The sequence below is a fragment of the Syngnathus scovelli genome, chromosome 4 (assembly GCF_024217435.2).
Source record: "Syngnathus scovelli strain Florida chromosome 4, RoL_Ssco_1.2, whole genome shotgun sequence".
Taxonomy (NCBI): domain Eukaryota; kingdom Metazoa; phylum Chordata; class Actinopteri; order Syngnathiformes; family Syngnathidae; genus Syngnathus; species Syngnathus scovelli.
Window position 1 is genome coordinate 21,887,079 of NC_090850.1, and position 9,768 is coordinate 21,896,846.

Sequence of the window (9,768 nt, forward strand, 5' to 3'; positions counted from 1 at the left end):
AGTGAGTTGGTCTTGGGTAAGCGGGCACGGATGACGGCATTTACGGTTTCGGGAGTGCTCAGTTGTGAGAATATAATTTTATTTTATTTTTGATCATCAATACATTTAAATTTGAGCCGGAAAGACGGCCAGACAATGAAAAGGTGACTTATTTATTTATTTATGTATTTTTTCTTTTTTACCGTATTTTACGGACTATATGGCACCACAGATTATGAGGGACAGTTTCAAAGAATAATATTTTAAGTGCGCCTGATAGTTTGAAAAATCCCAAATGATCAAATGATGTGCGACTATATACAGAAAAATACTTTCAGCACAAAAACTTTCTCAGATAGTTTAGTATAAGATATTGTGGCAAAAAGTTGACCACGTCAGCAGGTACACCTCAGCGGGCTCTAATTCACCTGACATTTTCCCGTGGGCTAATTGCTATTCGTTGTCTAAAAGAGCACATTGTGCTCATAATGGCAGGAAATGTCAAGTCGGCATTTAAAGGGGAGGATCCCTTTAAATCGCTTTGCTTTTTCCATGAAAATATACACCTGCGTGCCGAGACGTACCACCGTTGACATGTACGGTTTGAAATTTGATGAGGTTAAGCTACTGTTAGTTTGTTCGTGACATTTGACGTGAACTCGCAGTGGTGAGTTCACTCAAAACACACATCGTTTAACATTTCCAGACAAAGGTCGTGGAGAAACAAAAGATGCTGGTGGAAAAACTTTTATTAAACGAGACAGACAGAGATGAAGATGACTCACACATTATGATTTTTTTATGTTAGTAGACGGTGGAACCTCACATAATCTTTACGCAAAAAAAAAAAAAATCTGATATTTTATTACAAATGATTCATTTTGAGTTACGTGAATTTATAAAAAAATATAAGTGCTTGTTAGGGGGGGAGGGAAAGAGCATTTACTGCTGTGCTCCATATCTTTTCTATTTATCAACTCCTTGACGAACAGATGGAAAATCGGCAAAGTCACGTTAAGATAACCTTGACGGCCAAGAAGCCAAAAAAAAAACGCAAAAAAGCACCAGGTGGAAAGATGATGAGAGGGACATAAAGAAGAAGAGAAGATTGGGGATTGAAGGAGGAGGAGAATAAATGACATTCGACTTGGTGGCCCACCTTGGTAACCTGATTGTTCCTAAATGGGAGCAATGCTCAAGAATGAAGCTGGGAGAAAAATCAATATTGTGCAATTAAATACAAAGCCCGGCGCGGTGGATCTGAGGAGAATTTGTTATTTATTAAATTCTCCTCCTCCTCTTTGGCCGCACCTCGTGTCGGCCTTTAATGCATGTGATTCTCGTTTTTTTTTGTGTCACCTCTTGAAGTGATACGACCTTTGTGGGTCTGAGAAGGCCGCAGCCATTGTACGAGAAGACCAAGGGAGTCGCCGATGTTCTCACCTATTGATCTAAACTCTGTCACCTATGAAATAGCAGCGCTGGTTTTTCAAAGAAAAGCTCAGTCACTTCACAGAACCAAATTCTTGAATCTATCAGTTGACGCAAATGACAAAAACGTGTTAGCTTAGCGCTACCCACTTGCAAACAAAGGGAGTCTTTGAAACGCTCTCATCGACGAGCTGGGCCTCAGTACCTCCCTCTGCAACTGGATACTGGACTTCCTCTGTCAGAGGCCTCAGGTGGTGCGTGTTGGCGACAAAATCTCCGCCAGCATCACGCTGAGCACGGGAGCCCCCCAGGGCTGCGTGCTCAGTCCATTGCTCTTCACCCTGCTGACGCATGACTGCACTGCGACCTACAGCGACAACCGCATAGTGAAGTTTGCTGACGACACGACTCTGGTGGGTCTCATCACGAAGGGCGACGAGACTCGGTACAGGTCGGAAGTTGACCTTCTGACCACGTGGTGCAGGGACAACAACCTCCTGCTGAACGTCAATAAGACCAAGGAAATGATTGTTGACTTCCGGAAGGGTCACACAACACACCTGCCGCTGATCATCGACGGTGCTGTGGTGGAGAGGGTGAGCTGCACCAAGTTCCTGGGGGTGCACATCAGTGAGGACCTCTCCTGGTCCGAAAACACCTCGTCACTGGCAAAGAAAGCTCAGCGCCGCTTGTACTTCCTGCGGAAGCTCAGGCGTGCATGTGCTCCTCAGGCAGTCCTGTCTACATTTTACCGTGGCACCATTGAGAGCGTCCTCACCAGTTGCATCGCTGTCTGGGGTGGTAACTGCACTGAACAGAACTTGAAGGCCCTGCAGCGCATAGTGAATACGGCTGGTAAGATTGTTGGTGCTTCGCTACCCTCCCTGAAGGACATTTACACCTCCCATGTCGCCCGCAAGGCAACCTCGATTGCCAGAGATGTGAGTCACCCGGCTCACTCTTTGTTTGACCTTCTGCCCTCTGGGAAGAGGTACAGGAGCCTGCGCTCCCGCACCACCAGACTCGCCAACAGCTTCTTTCTCCAGGCTGTTAGGGCCCTGAACTCGCTACCCCCTTCTGCGTAGCGTGCGGCACTGTTGCGCTACTTTCGGGAATGTCTGCTGTACGCGCACTTGCTCCTTTTTTTTTTTTTTTCTGCTCCTCCTTTTTATTTATTTATTTATTTATTTATTTATTGTTGTGTTATTTATTCATTATTTATTCAGCACGCTTTTGTTATACTTGTTTACTTGTTTGTCTGTTGTGAGCCATGTCTTGTCACCGTGGGATAGGGGGGAACGAAATTTCGGTTTCTTTGTGTGTCTTTGGCATGTGGAGAAATTGACAATAAAGCTGACTTTGACTTTGACTTTGACTTTGATCTGCCATTGAGTCTTCTTTGTTTTCTTGCAGGTTATACAAATGTTACCTTGGTTGTTGTGGAGCTTTCCAGATGCAATTAACAACTAAGAACCCATCTCAAAACAGCTTTGGAAATTTTTTTGAATGCTTTGGCTTGACACTGTTTCTTATTATCTTAGCGGGGTACACGCGACTTTAATTGCCAGCATATTTGAGCCCAATTTCCTTTTTCTGATCAAATTATCGTTCTTGTTGCACAGGAAAATAAGGTTTTTCAAATTAGCTTTTTTAAAATATTTATTATTTACTATTTTATGATTTTTTATGATTTATAATAAACAATATTAAAAATATTTTGTGTTAAATCACTGTATGTTCACAGAGAAAACCTACAAAAACAGTAAGTTATGATATTCATTATTTAACGATTTTTATAGTTTTTTTTATGATTTAAAATAAACAATGTTAAAAATCTTTTGTGATAAATTACTGTATGTTCACAGGCAAAACCGATAAAAATGCTTATGTAAGCATTTTCTGTCTTGTGTATGGTAAAAGTATAGACAGTATTATCTCTATTCATATTTTCTTTTTTCATTTCTGGCTTCAAAGCTACTGCTGCCCCAATTATGAGTCCAAAATTAAAAAAATGAAGTGCCTTTCTTTTGTTAGTACTTGACGCCAGCTTGCTTAAGATTTAACAGCAGGTTAATCTGTCGCAATAAAAAGATTTGTCCACAGTGACCCCTTTCACTCCCAATAAATCAATGCAGGCCAAAGAGCTGCTCCGGGAGTAACCAAAATACGCTCGCTGACTCCAAATTGAAGTCTGCACTACAATGCTAAGTATTATCGATGCCGTGCTGCTGCAGGTAGAAAAGGCCGAGCTTGATTTTAACGTCGGCCGTAGATGAGGCTCAACAAGTAACATATGGGGAAAATAAATAAACGCATTTATTGGACCAAATGTCATGAAAAGGAGAATGCTTCCGACCTCCCCACTAAACCCAAAGGAAATTAGGAGGCTTGTGGAATTGTTTTTTTCTTTTTTGTCCCCTATTTTCCTCTTTCTACCTCCTGTTGGTGAATTTGATCCCGGGATGGCGAAGCAGGTTGAGTAAATGAAATATTGATCCACGGTTCAGTGGCCTTGCCTTCACCTTGTCCCGCACGTTGAATTACCGACTCTTCCGTTCTGCTTGTAATAGGAATTATTACAGCCGGCCGGGGCAAGTAATTACTCGGCGTGGCAGGGAGGGCATAGGGGAGGGAGGGAGGGGCTGCCTTATATTTCTTTTAAAGAAGTTATTTACTGTGCTTACTTACTCCAGCCCCAGAACTTCCCCTTTTCCACTCCTGTCAGCCACATTTTAAAAATGAACACAGTTTTCTTCTTCATCGTCATTAATCACCAAGTGAGGAAATAGTTTGGTGAAACTTTGGAATAGGAAAGTGCAATGAGGCCGTAAAAGCTTATTGTTAGATTTCCTTTATTGCTTCCTAATTACAATTTGCTCGGGAGTGAAGATTGAAATGACTTTCTTGAAGTCTTCTGGGAAGACTTTCTATAGGTAAACATCTAATTTTTAAGTACATAATAGTGGCGCAGTGAAGCAAACTGACCCGTGGCATCACGACAAAGTGGCCGTTTGTTTTGGTGATCTATTTGAGGGAGTCGCGTCCTTGTCTTTGCAGCCGTCCGTCTGCTGCTGCCAAGCCGGGTGACATCCTACTGCATCAGAATCCCTCTGAAGGTCATCGCAGATGGGACAAAGGAAGCGGCAGCGATCCATCCAGCGATGGGACAGCGACTTAACAGGTTTCGGGGGTGTAAGCCACTGCTTTCATTTACTTTGGACAGATGCACGTTGAACATCGTTGAATCAACAGAAGCCTTGATCTTTGACCTTGTCAGTAATGTCCCGCACAGCCACTTCCCATTATTCTTTCAGTTACCCACATTTCTAAAGGAAAATGGACTTTTTATAAGTAAGGACAAAACTGGATGGTGTGACACCATATACCGTATGATCCTGTTTGTGAGCCAAGCAAGAGTTTGAACAGAAATAGTGTTTCTCCCAGTTAGTTAGTTAGTTAGTTAGTTAGTTAGTTAGTTAGTTAGTTAGTTAGTTAGTTAGTTAGTTAGTTAGTTAGTTAGTTAGTTAGTTCATTTTGGAAATGTTTGACCATGGCAACATATCAAATATGTTACATTTAGTTAGTTAGTTAGTTGGTTGGTTAGTTAGTTAGTTAGTTAGTTAGTTAGTTAGTTAGTTAGTTAGTTAGTTAGTTAGTTAGTTAGTTAGTTAGTTAGTTAGTTAGTTCATTTGTTGGTTAATTTTAGAATTTTTTTACCATGGCCACATATCAGAAATATTGTTTCTCCCTGTTAGTTTATTAGTTAGTTAGTTAGTTAGTTAGTTAGTTAGTTAGTTAGTTAGTTAGTTAGTTAGTTCATTTGTTAGTTAGTTAGTTCATTTGTTGGTTAATTTTAGAAATGTTTGACCATGGCCACATATCAGAAATATTGTTTCTCCCAGTTAGTTAGTTAGTTAGTTAGTTAGTTAGTTAGTTAGTTAGTTAGTTAGTTAGTTAGTTAGTTAGTTAGTTAGTTAGTTAGTTAGTTAGTTAGTTAGTTAGTTAGTTAGTTAGTTAGTTAGTTAGTTAATTTTGGAAACGTTTGACCATGGTCGCATGTCATTTTGGAAGACATCCACCATCTTCAAATGTGCAGTCGAAGGGTATTAGGTTATTGGACTGGGCCTCCGTCCACGTTGCCAATGCCTCGAGATCTCGACTGAGCCGATCGTGCCCGACCCGTTCTAACGAGATCAGACCCAGCCCTCATAGATTCTATTACCCCACCACTCTATTACATTACTTCTCCATTTACCAACCTTAAGCAGCTCCAAGCATGGCTAGGTCCTCGACCTTGTCAAAGAGGAGAAACTCTGAGAGAGAGAGAGGGAGAGAGAGAGAGAGAAAAACCTGAACTGTTGGAAGTGAGCTGATGGCGCGAGATGCAGGACAAGGAAGAAAAGGGAAGGGACAAAAGAGAAAATAGAAAATCGATTCTGGTAGAGCAAGGGGATGAAGATTGAAGGATGACGTGGAAGGGATGTCAGGGACGGACGGACGGCGGGGACGACAGCTTAGGGTTGAAACAGAATTATGAGCAAATCCCAAGGGTGACCAAGTTGTCTTGGGAGACATTTGGGGGTCATGGCAGTCTGACTTTATCAGAGGAATGAACAGCGTCATCTTCTGTCTTGAGACCTGTCCGTTTTCTCACTCCTATGTGCTGAAACGTTCCATTTACCCCACACAGCTCAAGACGGAAGACAAAAGATTGCATTTTCTGTATCGGCTAAGAACAAAACAAATTGATCGCACAGTCGCTATTCTTGTGTCCTTGTGTATTGCGAATCATTTCTTGGAAAAAAAACAAAACATGGAGAGACTATTCAAACTCCACACAGATTCGAGTCTCAAATGTAACTGAAAACCACTTGCCTTTGTCAAAACAAATTATTTTCAAAGCTACAGATACCATAACAACCAAACACTTGAATATGTGGCCTTGTGAGTCTCAAGGCTGGAACACAAGACGATTACTGATACGGGACCTTGTGAACCTTGAGGTTGGATCATCACTAAAACATCTATCCGTCTTTTCTCTGTACGGTTTTTGCTCATTAGAGTCGCGGATGAGCAGGAGACGATCCCAGTTGAGCAGGGATCAAATTCACACCTAAACACAATTCAGCTAAATACATGCTATTTTTTTTTATTGCTTTTATATTTTTAATAGTCTATTGTTGTTGTTCTTGTTGTTGTTGTTTTTGTCTATTTTAAAGTCTTGTTTGCACTGTAGCACTTTGAGATTTGGTGTCAAATTTAAAGTGCATTATAAATAATATTTATTATTATTATTATTATTTTTGACTTTGAAAAAAATTTTCAACATTATAAATGATATTATTATTATTATTATTATTGACTGAAAAAAAAACTGTTCAACATTATAAATAACATTGATTATTATTATTTGGAAAAAAAAACCTGTTCTACCTCCTTCCAACAGCGTTTAGGTCTCCTTTGCGTTTCATCATTGGTTTGGTGTGACACACATTCCAACTGATTTTCCTCGCTGCTAATCAGTAATCACTTAGCGACTGACAAGATTGTCGGCCACACTTTCTTAGTTTCATCTGGCGAGCGATATTCAAAAGCAAGCCAAGCGGTGACTGCGGCATGACTCATGTAATGATACGGTATTTTATTTATTTTCTTTTTTGGACGGGGGGGGCTGTTTCATTTTACTTCTTGTTGATTATATTAGATTTTTTAAGTAATTGAGCCTCTCTCACAGCATGCGGACCGCATAACCGTTATCCCGCCATCACTGTTTGCTGTACTCGGGGAGATGATCAGAGGACTGAAGATGATTTTGTGGAGGGAAAGCATCCAGTGCAAGATGCCAAAATACTGTATTTGCTCTCTGGTCTCTCAACCCTTTCATGTGGCTTGCATCTTCCCTCCAAGGAAGCATGCTGAGGGAAAAAGAGACACGGGATTGTGTTTGTTTTAAACTCTCTCTCCCTCTCAAAGGGAAATATTCATTAAGTCCTCCTTGGAAAGAGAGCTGAGGGCGAGTAGGCAGACAAGAAGAAGTACACTTGCGCTGTGTAAATATCTGCCTGTTTATTTGGCTGCACATTCCGACGTCTTTGCCCAAACATTTGGAAAAAACACTCGACGGAGCAGAGGACAAGACGAGGACGCGGCGATAGCCGGGCGAATACATCAGTTTGGCACTTGCGGGCTTTCCACTGACACAACACAAAGGAGAGTTATGATCATTACCCTCAGCGAGGGAAAAGGGGGATGCATCATCGCTGATGAATGTCTGACTAATAACCGCTTATTCCGTTTTAATTTGTGGCTTTTTTTGTTGCCAGTATAATCTCATGGCAATGATTGGAGGTGGCTCAGATAACTGTTCATGTCGGTGCTGTGTTCCGGTAGAGTCCGAATCCAAACTGTGTCACATGACCAAAAACTATGCCGATATATCATGATGATTTCATGAAATATGTATTTGGAAAAGGCAACATTCGGCAAACCAAAATTTGAAAGTGTTCCTTTGGGCTCGTCCCGTTTGGGGTTGCCACAGCATGCACGGCAAGCTTTTCAAAGTCTTCCTGCATCCTCGCCCATCTGGCAAATCGTATGCCAATCTCAGCTCGGGACGACGCTGACTGTAAATCTCGATTTCCCATTAGAATCCGGAACATTGGCGAGCTTGGGCCCAGCATTTTAAACTACCGACGAAGGAAAGATGACATGCGCTATGAAAGATTTATGTCCCCCATTTCCCAAAAAATGAGATAGTGTCTGTGTTTTTTTTTTTTTTTTGACTTGCAGGCCCGGTGTATCAGCGCTGATCAAAAGACGCTCCAGCAAGAGCTCGCTCAAAGAGGGGGAAAAACTGCAGCCTGCGCTCGATGTGGGCACAGATGGCACACAGTGAGGCTGGAGGCCCCGGGCAGAAGCTGGTGCGGAATATCAGAGAGATGTGTGTGCATGGTGTCGGTCGGTCGGTCGGGGCTGTCTGCAGAGGAGAGCCCCCCTGGCCAATTACAGTCCATCCAAATGAAGGCAATCTCACAACTCCTCCAGGGAATGTTTTGCAAATGTACACCCGCTGCCTGCTCACTACACATCCATCTCGTGGAAGAATGAAGCTCGGTAGTCTGGTGTTTGTGGTGGTGCTGGATGGAGGAAAGGAGGGGGGCGAGGAAGACGAGGCAGGCAATCTGTGTGTGTCCTTTGAAGCTTGTCTTATGGCTTTTCTCTGTCAGGTCTCTCTCCGGGGACAGGCTGTGGCTCCGGGAGGCATCTGTACACTGAAAAACAGAATTTCAGCATCCAACCTGCTCCGACTCTGCTCGTGTGTTGTCCGCATTCATATGGCAAAGGTAGAGACAAAGAATATGAGAGGAATGGCACAAACATGCAATGCTGTAAAGTAACTAGACAGATACTGAGCACAGAATAATTGCGTTTCTATTTTGATTGTGACAAGTCCAACTCTGAAGGTTCTGGAATGTCTTTTCAATGCATGTGCTCAGTGATTGTCATCCTGAGTAAAAATAAAACTGCTGTGGATTGATTGAAGCCCCAGTGTTGTTCTTCAAGGTAATGCAACAGCACCACTGCTGGCTGAGGCCAGTACTGCACTTCCATTTGCCTCAAATTTGGAAATGATGTAATACAATACAAATTTATTTATATGGGCTTGACACGGCTCTAGACCATGGGGGACCAAGCCTTCGAGGTCGTTTGTGGAACGCCCTCCCGTAGCATTTTCAGTCCCCACAGATGGTGCAAGTTTTTAAGAAAGATTTAAAAAACTGTTTATTCCAGAAAGCATACGCTTGCTAGTTTTTTAATGATATTGTATTTATTTTATTACTTAATTTGACCTGTCCTGTGTTCTGTAGCACTTTGAGTTTTGCCTTCAAATGTAAAGTCCATTATAAATCAAATCCATTATTATTATTATAAATAAATTTGATATTTTTGTTCCGTCTTATAATCTGGACCAAAAACGTAAACTTTTAACAGACATTACAGGCAATTGCTTCACTAAATTCCTTCTTGATAAATTGAGCAAAAGCCTTTATTATTGCAAAGCATAATGCAAAACAGCAAAATGTCAATGCAGATGTCGTCTTTAAAAAAAGGAAAATACTGTTCATGTGCAGTTATTTCTGCTTGGGTCATCGGTCAAAGGTTTATCTTGAAGCAGCTGTATCACTGTGGCAGAACTCTGCAGGTCGTGTCCAGCCCCCCAGCTGCAGAACTAATGTGCTCCCGATCAATAGTAGCTCACAGGCAGGGCTGATATGTGCACAACAACAAGAGAAATGTGACTGCTCTTCTCTTCCCCCCCCCCCCCCCAACACCATGTGTCACGCCGTCGTCGTGTTC